General features: G+C 44.0%; 1 long non-coding RNA gene across 1 annotated transcript in view; it reads right to left on the bottom strand.

Moving 5' to 3' along the window:
* LOC116572046 overlaps positions 1-21,277 on the bottom strand; it is a 34,426-nt gene that overhangs the window by 4,286 nt on the left and 8,863 nt on the right. Inside the window, exons 2-3 of the long non-coding RNA XR_004278105.1 lie at positions 15,348-15,536; positions 10,382-10,554 (exon numbers count right to left, since the gene is read on the bottom strand). This is a non-coding gene — a long non-coding RNA (uncharacterized LOC116572046). The remainder of the gene's footprint in view (positions 1-10,381; positions 10,555-15,347; positions 15,537-21,277) is intronic.

Below are 21,277 nucleotides of genomic sequence, written 5' to 3'. Positions count from 1 at the left end.
CCCCTTACGTGTGGGGTCCTGTTGGCCAGGCGGTCTGCTCTTTGCAGCTCAGCGCCATCTTAACGGACACACCTGGGAGCATTCAGTGCAGGCTGACTCCGCTCTGTCGTGCTGGCATGGCCCTAGTGCCAGCTGTTTGCATCTGTCTCGGCTGACACATCTTGGGCCCTCACTGCTGCAGTGGCATTAGACAAAATCTGTCCTCTGCCAAATTTTCTGAAGTTAAGGAACTACAATGGTTCCTCCCACTTCATTTGGGCTTTAAATGATGAAATCTTCTTTTTTTTTTAAACCATATTTCTTAACGTGATGAGATAGAGTTTATGATTTTTCTGGGTCTGTTCTAAAACTCCTTTCCTTCCTAATACCCCACATCACTTTTGTAAACAAAGTTCTTACGATTTCCTCCTGCGGACGGCCATAGGGGCCAAGCCAATCTACTCTTTCAATCACAGAGCTGAAAAATCTTTAAAGATCATTTTCTACACAGAACCCACACCAAAAGCAATAGTTTTCATCCAGAACTCTTAAAATGGACTCCACAAACTAGTTGAAGGACAACAGCTCCCACGAAAGACCCATAAATATTTGATGGTCCGATCTTAACTCTTCCTAAAGAGGAAACCACTTTGTAGAGTATCAAATTGTCCCCAGAGACTCTTCTGTCTGAATAGTTGGCTGTAGCCACTTTACTTATCATTTGTGGCATCCCACCTTCCCCTTGAGGCACCCAACATAAATCAATAGGAAGTAATTTGTCAGATGTAAAACACGCAGTTTATTTGTAATTATGTGTACTCCTGTGTGCACATCCTGTGTGTATAGAAAAGACGGAGAAGTGCCGCTGCTTCAGACCGTGAAGTCATCTGAGAGAGAAGGTAGAGCTCACCATTATGCTGCCCCCACCTTTCCAGAAAGAGCATCAGCAAAGAGAAAGTGACAGTAGCTAACCATTACTTGGCACTGTGTGCCAGGCTGTTCTAAGAACCTTAAGTATAATAACTCATTTAATCCTTACAACGACTTGGTAAGGTAGGTACTATTAATACCCTTGTATTATAAATGAGGAAACTGAGTCACAGAGAAGTAGAGGTAGTAAATGTTGGTGCTGAAGCTTGAAAGCAGACAGACAACTCCAAAGTCTACGTCTTAACCACTGTGCTTTACTGCCAGTGGTTGGCAGATTTTAAGATGCGCCACCCCCCCCCCCCCGCCCATCCCTGACCCTGTGGAACTTGGCCTCCTGATATTCATATCTGGGTCATCCCCTCCCCTTGCATAGGGACTGGACCTATGCCTTGCTTTAACCAACAGAATATGGCAAAGGGGACAGGATGTTGCTCCCACAACTGCATCACATAAGGAACGGAGAATAACCTCTGGTCGCCTACCAGCAAGGAACGGAGGCCCTCAGTCCAACAGACCTCCAGGAAATGAATTCTGCCAACATCACCTGAGCTTGGAAGCAGATTCTTCCCCAAGCAAGTTTTCAGATGAGACCAAAGCCCTCACCCACATAGGTTGTGAGAGTTCCTGAAGCAGAGGATCTTGTAAATCCAGGCTCTGACTTCAGCCACAGAAACTCTGGGACAGTAAGTGTGTGTTGCTTTAAGTTGCTAAGTTTGTGCTAAATTTTTATGGAGCAGTGGATAACATGTATTGCCTCTTGCTGCAGGTAACTCTTTGGAATATAAATCTGGCCCATCAGAAGTTGCCACCCAATGAAAAAACAAGATAGCCATGGTTTCTGGGTAAGAGACTGCTGTTAAACTACAGACGAAGGGAATCTAGGTGGAGATGTGCAACCAAATCAACATTGCTATTTTTGTGAGAAGCAGTGTGTTGACTGCTCCCAATCACAACACACCCCCCTCTGACCTTGTTAATGCCTGACCTTGAGTCTATGGAGAAGATTACCAGAACAGACCAATAAAGAGAGGTACCTCATACACTTTTGCAATAACTTGCTACATCTCAAATAGTTTCCCAAGTCCTTAAGAATTACATGATTTTTGCTGTCACGTTGTATTATGTATAATGAGTGAGCATCTGGGACCTAAAAGCTACAAAAAAGCTGACAACTCCGAATGAGGGAAAAGCACAGGAGTGAAGTAATCCCACCCAGGGAGGTGTCGGCTGGGGTGGAAACAGTCCTCTAAAAGCAGGACATGGGGCAGAGGTATGTGATTTGGGGTGGACTCCATGAGTCAGGCAGGTATCAAAGGTTGGATTAAGTCACTGGTTCAGAATCCAGGGAGAAAGCCATTGAGTGGGGGGCAGGAGGACCAAAACATGCAACACAGGCACGACAGGCTGCGACACACTGAATAATAAGCCCAGCATACCAATAAGGAAATCCCCGATGACCAGAAGCACCCCTTGGCTTGAGCCCAGTCACTGGGACCCACCTGAAGCCATGTCAGGAAATGGCCTCTGTTAGAACAGATTGCATTCTCCAGAGAAGGCACTTTCAGACCCAAAAAACAAAGTAAGCCATTCCATAGCATTGACAGTTACTTACTGACAGAGGAACGGAGACCATGCCGACAAACAACACTGAGGCCACGCAGTCACTCCCCGCCAAGTACAGACCTGAATCCCCAGCTTTTATAGAGTCATTATCTAAAAATGGCGCCATCTGTGTGTCAAGCCTCTATACTGGTTATCCGAAGTGGTGCCACCTGTGAAGCACTTCAGGGAAGATGAAAACAAGCCTTCCCTCCTTCTGGTCTGGGCATGTGTTAACTTCCATGGGCCTTGGAACACAGCCCCAAACAAGATGGCGGGCCAGAGATGGAGTCAGTGTTGTCAGAACTCCTCCAGTCCACGAGCAAGCCTGGCTGAGAGTCTGACAGAGGAGAGGAATGAAAGCCCCTCACTGGAGAAGAGGTGCTGTGATGTTTTGCTCACTGGCTCTCCCCAAAGACCGATTTACAGGATGATCTTTCTGGACAGTTCTTCTCCAGGAACCATAAGACAGGAGTGGAAGAACCAATCATAGATTCGTAATGCTGGAATAAATCTTAGGGGCAATCTCACCGTGTCCTCTCGTCAGACAGACTGGTAAGAGAAAACAGAAACCTAGAGAGGCTGGTAATGTGTCCAAGCTCACAATGGGACTCAGTGGCCGTGTCAGAAGCAGGGCTTCGGCCAGGCACCCTTTCCTTGATGCCACGCTTGCCTGTTAATAGATGCGGGTTCACGAGCCCGAGCACTCAGCACTTAGCAGACAAGCAACACCGCAGAGTTCAGTGCTAAATTGCACAGACAGGCTTTAAGTGCTGGAGGAGTCGAGAAGATAAAGGAGTAAGAGGTAATTAGAGAAGACTTGCGGAGGAGGTTTGGTCCCATGTAGGCCATGAGGGATGAGGAGGAGTGGTGAGTCTTTCTAAGCAAGTCCAAATCCAATCAGCATCTCTAACCTCCTCCTCCTCAAGACAAGGACCTTCAACACTGTAACATCTTCCCAAAGTTCCCCCACTTCCCATCTTCCCAACATTTGTCTAATATATTATTTGCAAGGGTTTCAAAATACAGAGAAGAATTAGCTTACTATTTTTGACAGTCAATCCAATACGTTTTGTTTTGTTTTAAGATTATTTGAGAGAGAGAGACAGAGTGAGAGAGCATGAGAGGGGAGGTCAGAGGGAGAAGCAGACTCCCCATGGAGCCAGGAGCCCAATGTGGGACTCGATTCCAGGACTCCGGCATCATCACCCGGGCAGAAGGCAGTCACTCAACCAACGGAGCCACCCAGGCGCCCAGTCCAATACGTTTTAACAATCTATTCACCACTGCTTCCCGATTCCACACCTCTGGTTTCATTTTCTTCTCTATGAAGTAGGTATCGTTCAGTGGCTCTTTCAGTAAGGGCTCTGAGAGTCAACACTGCCAGCCCTGGGTTCTGCCAATGTCTACTGTACTCTCAGTCCCGAGCAACGCTTTACCTGGGGAAGGACTCCTTCCAGCATGTACCCTTAGTGCTGGCACGGCTGCTGTCCACGTGATGGCTGTTTATTTGTGGGTAGCAGATCTTTTCTTGCTGCTCGCTTTCCTACAATAAGTGGGGTTTTTTTGTTTTGTTTTCTACTTTCACAGAGTCCTGTTTGGAAGCTAATTACCACCTAGTTAGTCACTTAGTTAGAAGCTCAAGAGTGTGAGCTTTTTGAGGGTAGGGCCTGAGATCTCTTTGCCTACAGGCCTCAAGCACACGGTGCCTGGCACATAAGGATCATTTCAGTGTGTGCTGAAAAAAAATTAATGAGTCAAAATTAATGAATTGGAATAGTTACGAAGGTAGCAAGAGATCAAAGTAATGAAATATTTATGAAACCAGAACTTTAAGGAGGAGGCTTTGGGTCACAGAATCTAGTGTTCCAAGGAAAACAATACTGCAAGAAATAAAATGAATGTGCGCTTCTTGGAGACATGGCTAATTCTAGGTCTGGGGCCAGGAAAATACAAGACCAGCCTGGGCTATCTCTGGTCAGAAAGCAAAAAGTGCTGAAAGATTAAGTGAGTTTATGTCAAAAGAACACCGGGACTGGTATAAAAGGGCTCCCACTGGCCACATTTGTGTGGATTTGAGCATTAAAAAGAATAATGAAGGCTATGGGTTAGAAAACAGAATAAAGGAAAAAGAAGTCTTGGGTCTGTACTGGTATTGAACAAAAAAGGAACAGGGAAAGCTTTCTTTTACACAATAACACCAGCCGATAAGTGTAGAAAGAACTAGAAAATGGCCACGTTGCTGCCATCAATGCAATAACTGGTCAAGGCAGGCATAATCAAAGGATACTAAAAGCACTGCGTGAAAAGGTGTCAGGAATGGGATTTTTTTTTTAAAAGATTTTATTTATTTATTTGACAGAGAGAGATCACAAGTAGATGGAGAGGCAGGCAGAGAGAGAGAGAGGGAAGCAGGCTCCCTGCTGAGCAAAGAGCCCGATGTGGGACTCGATCCCAGGACCTTGAGATCATGACCTGAGCCGAAGGCAGCGGCTTAACCCATTGAGCCACCCAGGCACCCAGGAATGGGATATATACATGGCCTCAAAATACTTGTTTATTACAAGTGGGAAAAGGTTTTATAAGGGAGAAATTTGGCAGACAACAACATAGTTACCAAATGAATAATGGGATAAAATTGACTTATACCTTCTAGTGTGATGCAACTGGAAGAACGTAACATTATTTATAGGATAGTCTTGCCAAAACACACAGCAAAACATTTAACTTGAATCTTAACTTGAGGAACCAATCAGATAAGTCCAGAATGAGAAACAATCTATAAGACAATTGGTCTGAATGAACTCTTTGAAAATGTCAGTGATCATGAAATTCCACAAAAGAGGATGGAACATTCTAGAATATAGAGTAAGGGAGTTTGGAAAAACAAAATAATCAAAGACAGTTCATGAAATGTATTTGAATTCTGGATTTAAAAACGAAGACAACAACAAAATTTCAAAAGGCATTTTGGGGGACAATTTAAGGTTTTGAATATGAGCTATTTATCAAACAATCTTATGGAATCAGTGTTAAATTCCTTGGGAACAATAATGTATTATAGTGAATAACCTTTTTCTAGGAGATAGCTGCTTAAGTACTTAGAATATAGCATTTTGGTGAAATGTCACGAATAATACAAGCTTCTATCAAATAGCTCTGGCAAAACACACACACACACACACACACACACACAAACCTATAAATGCAGCAAAATGTTAGTTATTTGGTAAAGTGAGGTGAAGGGTATATGGGCTCAATGTATATGGTTCATTGTATTATTCTTTCAATTTTTAAAAAAGATTTTATTTATTTACTCATGAGAGACAGAGAGAGACAGAGAAAAGAGAGACAGAGGGAGAAGCAAGCTGCCCACAGAGCAGGGACTCAGTCCCAGAACCCTGGGATCACAACCTGAGCTGAAGGCAGATGCTTAACCGACTGAACCACCCAGATGCCCTCTTCCAGTTTTTCTATGGGTTTGAAAACCCAAAATAAAAAGAAGGGAAGAAAGAAAAGAAGGGAGGGAAGAAGGAAGGGAGGGAGGAAGAGAGAGGAAAATCCTGGAGGAAAAGCCAAGTGGTGACAATGAAGAGGGCATTTGCCAAGCTTCAAGGGGTCCTTGAATTGGAATGGCAGAGAGAAATCAGTTGCCACAGGTCAATGAGGGAACAGATTAAAAAGAAGTAAAAGTAATAACTGTCAATAAAAATGGAGCTGGAGAAATAAGAACGAAAGGAATATCAGGACCACACACAATTTTTTGGCTAGACGGTAGAGGCATCGAGGGAAATGAAGTGGCTGACGGACTGCGGGGCGGTGGGATGCGCCACGTCGGGAGAACACGTGAGCGGAAGTCCCTGAAACCTTCTTCCCCTGGGACTGATGACTGGAAGCCTGCGGCCTCTCCCCAGCTGCCTGCCCCTAAAACTCCTCCCTGGTATGTCCTCTGTAGATGTGGAGGGGTCATTGCTCCTGCCCCTGAGGCCACCATACGCAGAGTAACCGCCACCCCCATCGTCTGCAGACTTCTACAGGGCTTCATCTAATGCTTGTTTATTAATAATTCCCTGAAGAGGTCGCTTATACCGGAGATTCACAGAGGGGCCCCCAGTCCCCATTTCACCTTCCTGGTTCTTCATTTCTCCAAGGCAGCCATGAGTCTCAGCAGAGGGGTCCCAGCACCATATCCTTCATGCCAGTTCTTCCATTTTTACAACTGGGAGTTGTGATGGAAAGTCAGAAGCAGAGGGCATGAAGGCAGGTTGAAAAGGCAAAAGGTTGAAACCTCAAAAGGTTGAGAAGGCAAGCATATCTCAAGGGGGACTTTGTGATTTAAGGCCTGTTGTGATCTTCCAGGATGCCTTCTAGAGGCTTCTGATGACACAATAGGTTTTATGGAGAGACTTACCTTGAGGAAAGAATAAAGATTGGACCAGGAGATTTTTAAATTAAACTTTTAATTTAATACTTACCCAAAGTAATATATGTAATGATATATGTATATTATTTTATAAGTCTAGTATTACTAATACACTTGTGATGTAAAAAAATAATATTCTCTTCCTTTCCTTTCTACTCCTGAATCTCCATCATTTTTCAGCTGCTTCTGGTATTTACAGTTGTATTTCTAAATAATATGCTTATACTAATATTTCTTGCATAATTTTGCTTATTTTCTGTTCATTTCCTTCCATTGAAGATAAGCATTTAATGATTAGATTATCACTGCCCCCACCCCATCCGCATGAACAAACGCACCCCAAATCCACTGTTTCTCTTTGTATCTTCCCCAAATAGCTACATCCCAACTTCTGGTTAAATCAGTAGTCATTGTCTATTTTTTCTTTATTGCAGTACTTTAATAAGCACTTACATAATGCTTACTATGTGCTGGGTTCTCAGTACTCTATAAATATTAATTTTAAGTCCTTATTAGAACAGAAGTATTATTAGCAACTAAACCATAAGGTTTACTATGATGACATTTCATTTCCTGTACGATGTTTTGCTTCATAATTTTTCCAAGAAAATCTCTTCTCTTCCTTATTACAATTCTTTGTCTTTCTATTCCACTTTGCAGGGGGCTTTCTCAGCTTTACCTTTCTTCTCTCTATGGATTATTTCAAACCAATGCTGTCATAATTTTTATTTCCATGTTATTCTTTTTCTTTTTTTATAGCATTCTGATCTTATTTGGTAAATTTAATATTTTCTCATATGTCTCTGAAGATATTAAGGCTTTGTTAGCCCTGTTGCGAAGTTTTCTTTGCTCCCTGCCTTGTATCTGGGGTGTGTGTGTGTGTGTGTGTGTGTGTGTGTGTGTGTGTTTGATTGTTTTGGGCTCTTTATGTTAAAAGATTTCATCAAATGTCTGGTGGTCTTTGGCTGTTAAAATTTAAGAGTAGATTACCAAAACGTTGATTTGAAGTCCCCTGTCCATGGGAAGGACTTGACTAATCCTGAAGATGATTCCACCAGTCTCCTGCCTGGGGACCATTTTGTGGGGAGATTTTCATTAAATCCCCCCTGGTCCCTCCTGTGTTCTGCTAATGTGGGTTTGTGGGGAGGGAGATGGTAACCTGTTATGGGTTGGGGGGAGGCAGGATGCCCAAATATATGTGGGAAAGGGTCTCAATAAAAATTTGCAGCCAAGGCTCTTGTTCCCAGCTTGCCCCTCTGCTTGCAGAGGAACCTGGTGCTTTTCTACCGACCCTGAGTTTCTGTAGTTATAATCCCTGCTTCTTGTGGCTTGCCCTAGTTCAGTCTTCAGAGGAGGAGATATTCCTGTCTCCATCAACAGCCTTTAACTCCATGAGAATTGTTTTCAGATCGATCGAATCCTCAAAGTAAGCAAGCACAGAGTTTGATGAATTAGTTCATTTGGAAATAAACTCATGATGACTTCAAACCCACCCTAGGAAATCTTCTAGTACCTTCCTCCCACATACCATGAGGCCCTCCTGAGGAGCAGGTTAAACACAGCTGGGGTTTTATTCAGTCCTGAGCCTCAGGACAGCTTTCCTGAGCAAAATGTACATCCCCAAGCAGGGGTTTCTTTACAGAGGACAGAAACTATACCCTCCCCCGCCAGGTTCTTCCACAGAACGCCAGACTTCGGAGGCTTCCCTCAAGCAGGGTTTTAGAAATCGCAGTCTCATCACCTCAGAAATCTGTGCCAAGATGAGGTGTTTGCTCTTTTCTCAGCTGGGACCCAACTATGAAGCTCTGCTCTGTGGGAAGCATGGTCTCACCCATTGTCTGGCCCCTCTTCTCTCCCTCACAATCTCCTTTTCCTGTAGAAATTGGTGAAGGGGACTAATTTGCATTTATTCAAGGTCAGCAGATACTAAGGTAAAGATCAAAAGTGGCCCGTTTGAGGGGCGCCTGGGTAGTTCAGTCCATTGAGCATCTGACTCTTGATCTCAGCTCAGGTCTTAATCCTATTTAAAAAGCCTACTTTAAAAAAACAAACAAACAGGGGCATCTGGGTGGCTCAGTGGGCTAAAGCCTCTGCCTTCAGCTCTGGTCATGATCCTGCATTGGGCTCTCTGCTCAGCAGGGAGCCTGCTTCCTACTCTCTCTCCCTACATGTGATCTCTGTCAAATAAATAAATAAAAATCTTAAAAAAAAAAAAAAAGAAAAAATTAAATTAAATTAAAAGTGACCTAATTGAATATTAAAGGATGTTTACTTTAGAGGTTTTGTAATGGCAAAACGGCAACACCAAAAACAGAGCCTAACCATCCATCCATGGGGCACAGACTAAATGAATTAGTGCACAGTGGCAAACCGGACAGCCATCTATAGTGAAACAAAGTGCAAAAATCAAAGCCCAGAACAGAATTCAGAAGAACACACACACATGCACATATACACAAACCTTGTATATGCACAATAAAGTCCTAAAAGCACACAACCAGAAAGCTAACAATGTGACTTCCAGGGTGCAGGTGGGCGCGGACGACATAGCTAGTCAGAAGATCCACCTTTTACTTTATACACTTCAAAATTTTTGTTTCCAAAAACACACACTATTTTTTACCGTTTAAATTTTTTTTCATTTTTAAAAACTGCAATAAAATACATGCAACACAAGATTTACTTTCTCAAACTTTTTTTAAAAATAGGTTCAAATTTCTTCTAAAAGTGTTACTCGAATGGAAATCTGGTATCACTGAACATCATTGTTTTCACTAAAAAGAAAGTAAATGCAGTGCCCACAAAGAGAACAGACTATGTAGGGACAGCTAGAACCTGGTACCCTGGGTGGCGGGCCTGGGGCAGTTAAGTGGGTTATCCAAGCAAAGACAAGGACTCCGGGGGAGACAGCACCAGCATGGAACCCAGCATAGAACCCAGCGTGGAACCCAGCACGGAGCACAGCATGGAGCATAGCAAAGAACCCAACATGGAGCACAGCATGGAGCACGGCATGGAACCCGGCATGGAGCCCAGCGTGGAGCACAGCATGGAACCTGTCATGGAGCACAGCAAGGAACCCAGCACGGAGCACTGCATGGAGCATAGCATGGAACCCGGCATGGAGCACAGCATGGAGTACAACATGGAGCACAGCATGGAATCCACACGGAACCCAGCATGGAAACCCATATGGAACCCTGCATGAATCCCAGCATGGAGCACAGCATGGAACCCAGCATGGAGCACAGCACACCAAGCTGTGGGCGGGCCAGTTGTTCACAAAGTTTGTAAAACCTGATTGTTCAGAGAGTGGGAGAGTGTGAATTCCAATTTCACTCTTGTAAGAGTCTGTGCCAGGTAGCCTGGGTTTAGATGGCTGCTTTGTTGCTGACCAGTTGTGTGCCCCGGGGTAGGGTACTCAACTTCTCAGACCTCCCATTTCCTTACCTAAAATGGGAATAAAGGTAATACAAATTTCCCAGGCTGTTAAAAGGATGGAAAGAATCCATATACATGATGGACTGGCGCATAGCAAGCTTCGTGTACCTCTTAGGGGTTGTCTTCCCATCATTACACGGATGATGATGATGATGATGATGATGATGATGATTAGATGCTTCCTGTTTTAAAAAATCTTTACTTCAGACAACATATACACTCAAATGGGTAACATCATATTTCAACAGCCCAATATGCGCTACCAGGTTTATTCGTTTTAAGACACAAAAATAGCTTCTTCTACCAAGATATCTGATTAAAATAAATTTAACAGAATAAATTACTTTTCACCTTTACATTATCAGGTAGATGGGTTTTCCAAAGCTTATACTAATATAAGTATTCAGGATACAATGACTGGCCCTATAGAGTGAAGATTTGATAAGGAAAGAACATTATGGTTTCTATAAATCCAGAACACTAAAGTTGAGCAGCATTCTTAAAATATCGTGGCACTGTACCTGAACCATGTCTATCCCGATCACGATTACATCGTCACCACTTTCAACAGTGCCTGGTACCTACAGTTGGAACCTACAGTGAACTTGACAGAGTTTGGCTGAAGACAAGAGGAATGAGTTCATCTGATCCTCAAAAAAGCCCCAAATGACATCTGAGTCAGCATCAGCCCCAAAGCTCACACAAGAAGAGGGAAGGTCCAGGCCCACAGTCCTGCCTGTCTTCCAAGGGAAGAGCAGCCTGACATTCTGGGCCCATGGTGCAAAGTGCCATGCCTGGAAGTTTCTTGGATTCCCCAAGAGTGAGGTCAGCCTGCTTGGGGAACATCTCTGGCTTGTGGAAACTTGACCCGAGGTAACAGAACCTCCTGGTGTTGAGTCACAGGCCTTTGGCACACCTGTCTTGGTTTGGTGGCCATAACCAGAGCTCCAAGTTACCAAAGGAACAAAAAATCCTTGGAAAACCAAATAAATGCAGATCCTTATCCTTTCCTAAACCCAGAATCCAGCTTTTGTGCAGCTCCATGCGGCTCTAAGTAAATGACAGAAGGAAAGCAGGAACCAGTTGGCAAACTCAACTATAGCTGAGCAAACTGAGCAAACCTCAACTATAGCTCAAGAACATGCAGTGAGGATCCCATTATCACCCACAGCGCTGGTCAAGATGCCTTACATGTCACCAGAAACACAGGAAAATTTCCATTTTAGATAGTAAGTGCCAAACAATCTGAAATTATTGTCCAGATTCTTGGCAACAGCTGACAATTTCAAATGTTTCAGATTGCTATGGAAACAGAACCAAAAGAATAGTAATTGTCCATAATTTCTTACCCTGAAACTCAAACCCAGCTCTGATTTCCATAATTACCTAGACATAGTTCTAAAAAGTGCTCATAAAACCTAAGGATCTTGTTCTGCCCAAGGCAAAGTCAAGTCTGAATAATCCCTCTGGATACCTGCCTGCCACCGGTGCCTCAGCTTGTTCTCGGGACTCCCGTCCGGGAGAGGAAAATGCACTCATTGTGCTGCACAGGACGCTGGAACAGAGAGGAAGGATTGCATCACGGGTCAGAGCCAGGGGAGCCTCACACTCCCAGACAGACCTTGCATTGTGTTCGAGCGGTTCTTAAAGGGCGTGAGGGACAAGTCAGCAAGTCTGTGCCTTTCAGACTGAGGGTTCTACATCACCTAGCCCTGTGCTCCATCACTGGACACCGGCCTGAAAGTCAGAAGAAGAACGGCGCTCCCAAGGCTCTCTCTCCTCTCCTCCAGAGCCATTGATGTCGCCTCCAGGGTTCACCATCTCCCTGGATTTCTGTGATAAGGTGAATCCGGTATTGTTCTGTCAGACGATAAGTGAGAGTCTAGGCCTGGAACGTTCTTTGGTCAGAGCATTCAGGGTCTTCCCTCTGGCACACCTACTGTGGCTGTTTCTGTCTACTGACTCGGCAGGGCCTCAGATCTTTGCCCTGAGGGTAAAACCACTCTCCTCTGATCTCACGCTCTCCCTTTCCTGTCTTCCCAACCAAGTGTCTGGAAGTGGAGGTCAGTACTAGCTCTGTGCCTCCTCGCCTCCACTGCACTCCTAGACCACAGGATTTTCATTCCCCAGGGCTACACTGAAATTACCCATGATAATGAGGGTGACTTATTAAGGAAGGCTGGGGAAGAACCCATTGAACTTCTTGGTGAGCACTCTTTTTTTCACCTTTATGTAATAATTCAGATTGTTAATGACTCCTTGCTTTGAAAGTCCCTTTCCATTTAGTTTTTGCACTTCTATTCCCCCTTCTCCCTCAGGCACTGGTTCTGTTTCATCTGCTGATTCTTTTTCTTCCATTTATCTCCCCCCATGTTACTGTTCCCTTAGGTTCCATGCTTGGTCTTCCTCTTCGGGTCCTCCAGATACATCCTGGATAATATCATCCATGCCCAAGGTTTTCTCTACCACAAGACAGCTTTGCCAATGACAGACAATCTCTATCTATGATCTTTCCCAGCTCTACACTCACTAGTCACCTGCCTATAGGAGGTTTCCCCTTAGATATTGTACGTACTCAACAAAAGCAATAACATCTTCAAGGCTAAATGTTCTCTTTACCAAAATGACCTTCTTTGAACATCCCCTTTTCCTTATTTATGGTAATAGTAGTCAAGTCATAACCCTGGAAGTCCTTTTTGACTTCTCCACCAACTTTATCTACCTCTCATCTATCCCAAACTGATCACCAACTCGACTCCCTAAAGCAGTGAACTAAGCCCTCCATAACTGTCTCCGTTACATAACAGTCTCCATAACAGTCTTCCCAATTTCTCACTAATGACTACAGTTGTGTCCTGGAAGCTTTCTCCACATACCATCTGACTTCTTCTAGTCCATATTGCCAAAAGAATTTGATTTCTAAAAATACACATTGATTTAATGTCACTGTTGGCTTTAAATCACTCAGGGACTCACCTCTATTTTCAGTATATAGGTCAAAGTTCTTAGCATGCCTATCAAGACCTTCATGATTTGGCCCTTACTACTTTTCTGATCTCATGCCTCAATGTCCCCAAATATGTTTGCATTCCATCCCAACAAAATCTACTGTTCATGCTGGTGTTCATGTCTTGTGGCTTTCAACATGCCCTCCAGCTGGTGTCCGTGACCAGTTCCTCTTGGCCAATGACTCAGCTTAAGCATCACTTCCTCCAAGAAGACTTTCTTTTGACACCCCCTCCAAGATGAGGTAGTGGTCCTTTTTCTTTTTCTTTTCCAGCTTTATCGAGATATACTTGAAAGATGACATTGTGTAAATTGAAGGTGCACATGTTGATTCGATACACTCATACATTGCAAAATGAATACCAGCATAGTATTAGCTAAAACCTTCCTCATGAATTCTAATTACCATTTATTTTTTGTGGTGAGAACATTTAAGATCAACTCTGTTAGCAACTTTCAAGTATATAATACAGTATCATTAACTATAATCACCATTCTATATACATTAGATCCCAGAACTTACTCATCTCATAACCGGAAGTTCGTATTCTTTGACCGACACCTCCCCTTTTTCCCCACCCTCAACCCTGGTAACCACCATTCTGGTCTCTGTTTCTGCAAGTTTGGTTTTTTGTAGATTCCACGTGTAAGTGAGATCATACAGGGACTGCCTTATCTCACCAGTAGCTGCCTTCCTTAGATACTAGACACCCTGTCCTCGTCCATGTTACTGGATATTCACCCTACACTGCCATCATGGTTTGTCTGGACTTACTTCCTCCACTAGAGTATGAGCAACTTGAGGACAGGAATTGTATTCTGTCTGTCCAGCTGTCCACCACTGCCTGGCCCAGTGCTTGGCACAAAGTGGTGCTGAGTAAACCTTTACTGAAGACAGGAGCAAACAAAATAAATATGGAGAAGTATCAGTAACTGAGACCAAAAAGGACAGCAGTCCTAGACATTTTAAGAAAAAACAAATAGAAGATGCTACAGAAGGCGTGTTTAGAGAATGTAAATCAAGCTACTAGATGTGGTGATCAAGTTCGTTACATAAAGAGACTATATATCAGATCGCAATGATAGCTACATGCATTGGCTCTCATTCCATACACAGTTAACCTTAGCAGAAAAACCAGACTGCACTGTGGTAGCAGGTAAACAAAATCAACAATTTTGCCCTCCCCACCTACGCCTTATTCATGCAATTTACCATTGATTATGTCCATACCTCCTCACGATAGCCTAGGCATTACCCTAAGTGCTTCATCAGCATATGCATTTAATCCTCGTAAAGTCCCGTATGGCTGATGTTATTCCCATCGTACAGAGAAAACTAAGATTCGTGAAGGTTAGGTAATTTGCTCAAGATCAGACAGTATGTGGTAGCACAAGGATTTAATCCAAAGCATCTTCAATGATATACTTTCCCTGTTCTTTTTTTTTTTTTAAGATTTTATTTATTTATTTATTTGACAGAGAACACAAGTAGGCAGAGAGGCAGGCAGAGAGAGAGGAGGAAGCAGGCTCCCTGCTGAGCAGAGAGCCCGATGCGGGACTCGATCCCAGGACCCTGAGATCATGACCTGAGCCGAAGGCAGCGGCTTAACCCACTGAGCCACCCAGGCACCCTACTTTCCCTGTTCTTAATCATTATACTCTAACAACACAAAATTAGCTTGAAAATCACTTGTAGTCCATTCGGATATTTGATTATTGGGGCCTCCATAGAATCCTAACAGTATGTAGGAAGTTTGTTTCCACTCTCCTTTTATTCAGAGTGATATTAACATGGGGAGGAGGATTTGTAACAAAAATTGATCCAAGAAAATATAGAAGTTTTGCAAGTGAGCATTCATGTTTCAAAACCATGAAAGTATGGCTACTAGTGTGATTTATCATCCTCTTCTGGTCTTTGGAGCCTAGAGAATGGGGGAGAGGGAATGGTTTTGAGAGGTAAGAATTTTACCTTGAGCAAATGCTATGCTTTGGGTGAGCTCTGCCTCTTCATTTTCACAAGGGCAATGACACTCAGAAACGGCAGCGTGAATATGATGGGGATTCAAGAGGCCACTTGCTACTCGGGGCAGCCAAGTGATTCAAGGTGTTCAGAAAAGTACACCTGTATCCCATCGAAGTGTTCTTTAACAAATGCATTCTGCAGGGGGAAAGATTTAGTGCAGTGTTCACTTTGAGAATACAGATGGAGCCTGAGAGATCAAAAGAAAAAGAAAAGGCAGCTACTTTCCAGTGTGGTTCCAGGAAGCCTTTCCAGAACCCCTAGGGAGGGAAAAATTTGTACTGCCCTGGAAAACTGGATGTTGTCTACAGCATACCCGGCCCTGCAATCTGGTTCTGATTCCATGGGAACTATCTGACATTGCACAGCATGTAGGTAACTGACAGCAATGCAAGACAGTTCTTGTCCAGAGAATTGTCTGGTGGAAGAACGCCCCTCTTCTTTGTGGAAAAACCAGTTTCCCCCATTTGCACATTCATTTCAGTATTCCTTCAGTATTCCTTCCTCTTTTTTTTTCCCTTTATCTTATTCCTTCCTAGCTCTAACAGCCTGGAACAACACATCCTCACCAACACCTCCACATCCTCACCAACACCTGGCATTGTCAATCTTTTTAATTTTAGCCTTTCTGGTGGATGTGTTGTGTTATCTTATTATAGTTGCAATTTGCATTTCCCATTAGGAATAAAATAAGATCCTTGACATGAGTTCGTGTTTACATCCTCTTGAGGATGCTTCCTTTTAGTACCTTTTTGAATTTATCTTCATGACCCAGAATTCACCAGGGAGGCCATGCCTCTGATTCTGCCCCTTCCCCCTTGACCCAGTTCCCAACTGAGCTCCTAAGCATGGAAGTTCCCAAGTGCCAAGTCTCAGGCTGTGAGTCTTGTGCTTGGGAGCAGGTACTGTCCACCTTCAGCCCCAGGCTAAAAAACGGGTCCCCTCTGATGTCCCATCCAAAAGGCAAGGTTTAAAGCAATGCTCAGAAAGGTAGAACATTTTCATCAGCTTTATTAAAGTGTAATTTATAAACAATAAAAGTCATCACCAAAATGACTTAAAAGTGTGCTACTTGATGAATTTTGACAATTATGTATCATTGCCGACCATCGCCACAATCAAGATATAGAACATTCCTATCCCCTCAAAACGTCCCCTTGTGCCCCTTTACATTCCATCCCTTCTCCTGCCTGTATGTGGCTCCTGGCAGCCATGGATTTGCTTTCTTTCACCATTAGATTGGCCTTTTCTAGAACATTCTATAAACAGGATCACACAACATTTAGTCCTTTGTGTCTGATGTCTTTCACTTAGCTGATAATGCTCTTAAGATTCCTTCACCTGCATTCATAGTTCATTCCTTTTTATTACTAAGTGGTATTCTATTGTATGGCTTCCCCATGACTCACTTTTCCAGTCCCCAGCATATGGACAATTGGATTTTTTCTAGTTTGGGGTTTTTATGAACAATTGTAAGTGGGGCCACTGGGTCATATATACACTGGATAAGTGTAGGTTTAGTTTTAAAAGAAACTTCCAAACTTTTCCAAAGGGGTTATACCATTTTATATTCCCACCTAGAGTACAGGAGAGTTCCAGTCGCTCCACATCCTCACCAACACCTGGCATTGTCAATCTTTTTAATTTTAGCCTTTCTGGTAGATGTATTGTGTTATCTCATTATAGTTGCAATTTGCATTTCCCTGATGATTAACAGTGCTGAGTGTCTTCTCGTGTCTTTATCTGGCATCTGTACATCTTCTAGGGGGAGATTTTTAGTTAGATTTTCTGCCCGTGTTTTAATCAAGTTGTTTATCTTCTTATTGCTGAGTTTTTAATGTGCTTTATGTATTCTGAATACAAGTCCCTTATGAGATGTGTGTCTTGCCAATATGTTCTCCCAGTCTGCAGCATGAGAAAGCCATTACATTTTGACAAATAAGAATTTTCTAATTCAAAACCCCTGCAAATGCAAACCAGTCCATCATGTCTGGTCCATGGATGTCTGGAGAGCTGCAGCCAGCCTAATGGGGGAGAGAAATAAACGACATGAAGTGCCAGAACCTCGCCTCAAAAGAAGTTGCTCTTGGCTTTCATCCCCACCTTTCATTCCCCACCTCTTGATTTTCCTGCTCTTTATGTATTCCAGTTATTTTCCTTCTTCTGTTACTTGCTTCCTTTCTTTCCTTTCCTTTTTTTTTTTTTTTTTAAAGATTTTTATTTATTTATTTGTCAGAGAGAGAGCACAAGCAGGGGAGCGGCAGGCAGAGGGAGAGGGAGAAACACTCAGCAGGGAGCTCAGTGTGGGACTTGATCCCAGGACTTTGGGATCATGACCCAAGCTGAAGACAGCCGCCTAATGGTCTGAGCCATGCAGGTGTCCCTATTACCTGCTTTCTGTAGTTATTGTAATTGTAGGCAGAAACGTGCATGCGGAACATCCTCGTCTGTCTCTCTCCCTGCACAAATGTATACCGTAGCTTCTGTGTTTCCTGCTGAGCCCAAAGTATAGTCTCACAAACTACAAAGTTGTTCATGTGGAAATTGTTCCTAATTGCTCCCAGTGCAACCTCTGGATGTTACACCTTTATTCTTCTAGGGGCATCCTTCTTCTCTCCTGGTGGCTTTTTGGACAAGATTGGAAGGATATAAGGGTAAAGACACAGACACCCTGGAAATAGCATGAGTTGTCGCTGTGAGAAACCCCATTAGAGCCCCATAAACGGAAAGCGAAAAGCGTTTCTCTTGGGAGCTGCTGTCTCCCCTGAGCTCTTGCTTCATTAGTCTCTGCTTAAGCTTAGTGTGTGTTTTCATGCATAATGCAACCTTCTTCACACTTCTAACATGCTATCATCACCTTCTGGAACAGTCCATGTAGGTCAGATCTGCCTTAGTCCCTGTTTGTGGCACTTGGAGGACAGCTGCACTGCTCGGGAGGAGAGCCCAGGAGCCTTGTTCTGAGACTCTCATTAGCCTGTACCTGAGATACTAGACAGGACTGGAAGCTGTTCTCTGGTATTTATGAACGACCTTATGAAAAAGTATCCATTAATAGCCTGTTTATTTTTAACCATCATATTAAAGATTCCAGCAGAAAAATACAAAACCCCAAGGTTTGAATGCTTGCTTCCTAGCTAGAGTTTCAGGACTGCTTAGAAGCCTAAAGTCACCAAATCCCACGGCATTAATATCCCAGGAAAGCGTGGAGGACACTGGTCCCTGGGGGATCCCTTCTTGGGTTTGAAGGCATTTTGTACTCTATCAGGCGAAAGGAAATACACATTAGCCGAACACAGGCAGACTGCTCAGATGCTATAAAAGATTCCCAGTAGAGCTCCTTAAAGCTTTTCTGACTGATCTTCGACTTCAAGGTTCTGCCCAAGCAGTCGGCCCTGGAAGCCGATATGTTCGAACGGGGCTGACAGCTGGCCAGGATCAAACCAGCCCGGACCTTTGACAGATCTCTTGCACAGGCTGAGGTGAGTCAGGGGGCCCAGGCTCCAAGTGTCTAAACCCTCAGCCCAGGGATTCCTGGGACTCCTGGGCAGGTCAGAGCCTCAGGGATGGGCAGCCAGAATCAAAGGGGACTCATTTTTCCTCTGCTGACTACAACACTGCCATTGCTGATACTATCTAAACATTTAAGCCAGTATTTAAGTAAAAATCAGCACTAAACTCAAAGAGTAGGGTTTTGTTTATATGCCTAGAAATGTCATTACCAAAGAAGATACAGTGACCCGACCCTCTCGCTCATCTCTGTGTCTATAGGCTCCTGACGGATTGTAGATATTCTCACTTCATAAAGTCCTTAATGTTCAGGGGGCTCTGGGCTCAAAATCAATGGGACCTAGGTCTGCCGAGAAAGAGGACCTGGGAACAGACCCTCAGAGGGCATGTAAAAGTTTGCCTTCTGCCTTCCACACCAGGTTAAGACGGAGATGTGTCAACAGTCCTGAAAACCTCTGCCCTAAGGGACTTCAGACAGGAACAGAAAATGTAAGGGACTTTGGACACTGTTACCAGCAGAAGTCTGGGAAATGACTAGGTCAGGTGTTTGCTAAGCTATTCAGTGAGGCTACATAAGCAGTAAGAAGAGGTTCATAGGGTTTTAGTGTCACTGAGGTTTCCAGGGTAAATTAAAGAAAGCAGTGAAGTAAGAGGAGTGGATTTAAAAATTAACCTGTGTGTGAATGTACTGTGTTCGGAACAGGAATTAAAAAGCAAACAAGGATTAATTGATTCCCCTCCTTCCCCAGAAGCAGGACTCCGGCATTTCAGGAGCGAAATTGATTGGTTGGGAATACACTCTGCTGGGTAATTAAACAAGGAGGCCGATCAATACTCAGTAGCTGGGATTTAGATACCCACTGACAAGCTAACAAAGGAATCCAGAAGGGAACAGGAGAATTGCTATTTGGCTCAGACAAGGTCGGAGCTTAAGGTTTCTGAGTTAAAAAATAAATAAATAAGTAAGTAAAAGTGCCCTACTCCCCCGCAAAAAAAAAAAAAAAAAAGTGCCTTGCTTTAAAAACTCCTTTGATTTAGTATGAGCCCGAGCAAAACTAAGGCTCCCCATTCAGAGCATTTCTCTTAGTGGCAGGTGACAGATGTAAAGGGCCCAATTTGTGATTACATGGTTCACTTCTGCAACTGCAATTAAGCTGCCTGTTATGTTCACGCAGCTAAATAAAAATTACAACCAAGTTACTTATTAGCTACCTTGAACCCGCTTCCCTAAGAGCTCGAGGGTTAGTGAGAGAGCCCGCTGGAATGATCTGCCTGGCTATCTGCTGCGGTTTTAAGTCAGCTGGGTTGTGGGCCTCCTGTGTGTGTCTGACCCACCAGAGCTGCCCAGAGCTGCCTCTGGCGTAATCAAATGAGGGGGCCCACCGGCCACCTGCCAAGATGCTCAGTTCCTAATCAGGGATACAGGATCTAACTCTCCTACAAATAAGTGATGGGCCCTGGACCCTTCAACATCCACCCCTGAAGGTGGAAGATGTCAGGCAAAGGACAAGAGCAGAAGCAGAGGAGCTCTTCTTCAAAGCACCTGGAGCCTGTGCTGGGGGAGGGTTTAGGGCACAGACATGACCAAAGCTTTTCCATCTGCTACTGTTTCTTGTCGACCTTGGGGTCCTCTGGAGAAGAGGGGGAGTGGGAGGAAAATCTAGGAGCACCAGCTCACAACTGACCCAGTGACCCAGGGCCACCTCTCAGCCACTCATTTGGGATTTCACTCTCTCTCTCTCTCTTTTTTTCTGATTTCAGGAAAGGATCTCATACAGTCATTCACACCGAAGTATAAAGGTCTAAGAAGATCTATCAGCCTATTCAAGGATATTTACATTTTACCTGGAAGCTAAGCTTTGAGCAAGAAGAATTAAAACACAGAAACGGGAGCAGACCGCTCCGGCTCTCCACCCCGTGCCGCCCCCCGTCTGTGGTTTTTCATGCCTCAAAAGCGGACGAGGCTTCTACTCAGATTCTACCTGCACGTCTCACATAATCTTAGAAATTTCTGTTCCAAAGTCTCTTCCTCTGGTCAGTTTCTTCTTCATACATGACTTTCCAAAGCCCAGGCCATACTGTCACCAAGCAGGTGGCCAAGAGTGGCCAGAAGCCCCACGCCAAGTTAAGTTCACCGGGCACAGAAAGGTCTCCAAGGCACCTTCTGAATCTGTCAAAGCCAATTTGAAAACGGGGGTCTGAGGCCAAATGGGAAAGTTGAGGGGTGCACACAGAGAACAGACTGAGCCTCAGCCTGAAGGCAGTTCATTACTAATCCAATGAGTGGCTCCAAACAAGCCAGACCACAGGGATGTTGGCCAAGAGCACAAGGAAAGTTCTCTCTTTACTCAAGTCTGTAGCCTGCCCTAGAA

The sequence above is a fragment of the Mustela erminea genome, chromosome 13, assembly GCF_009829155.1.
Source record: "Mustela erminea isolate mMusErm1 chromosome 13, mMusErm1.Pri, whole genome shotgun sequence".
Lineage (NCBI taxonomy): Eukaryota > Metazoa > Chordata > Mammalia > Carnivora > Mustelidae > Mustela > Mustela erminea.
Note: the sequence above shows the minus strand (reverse complement) of the source record. Positions and strands in the feature narration are given on the sequence as shown.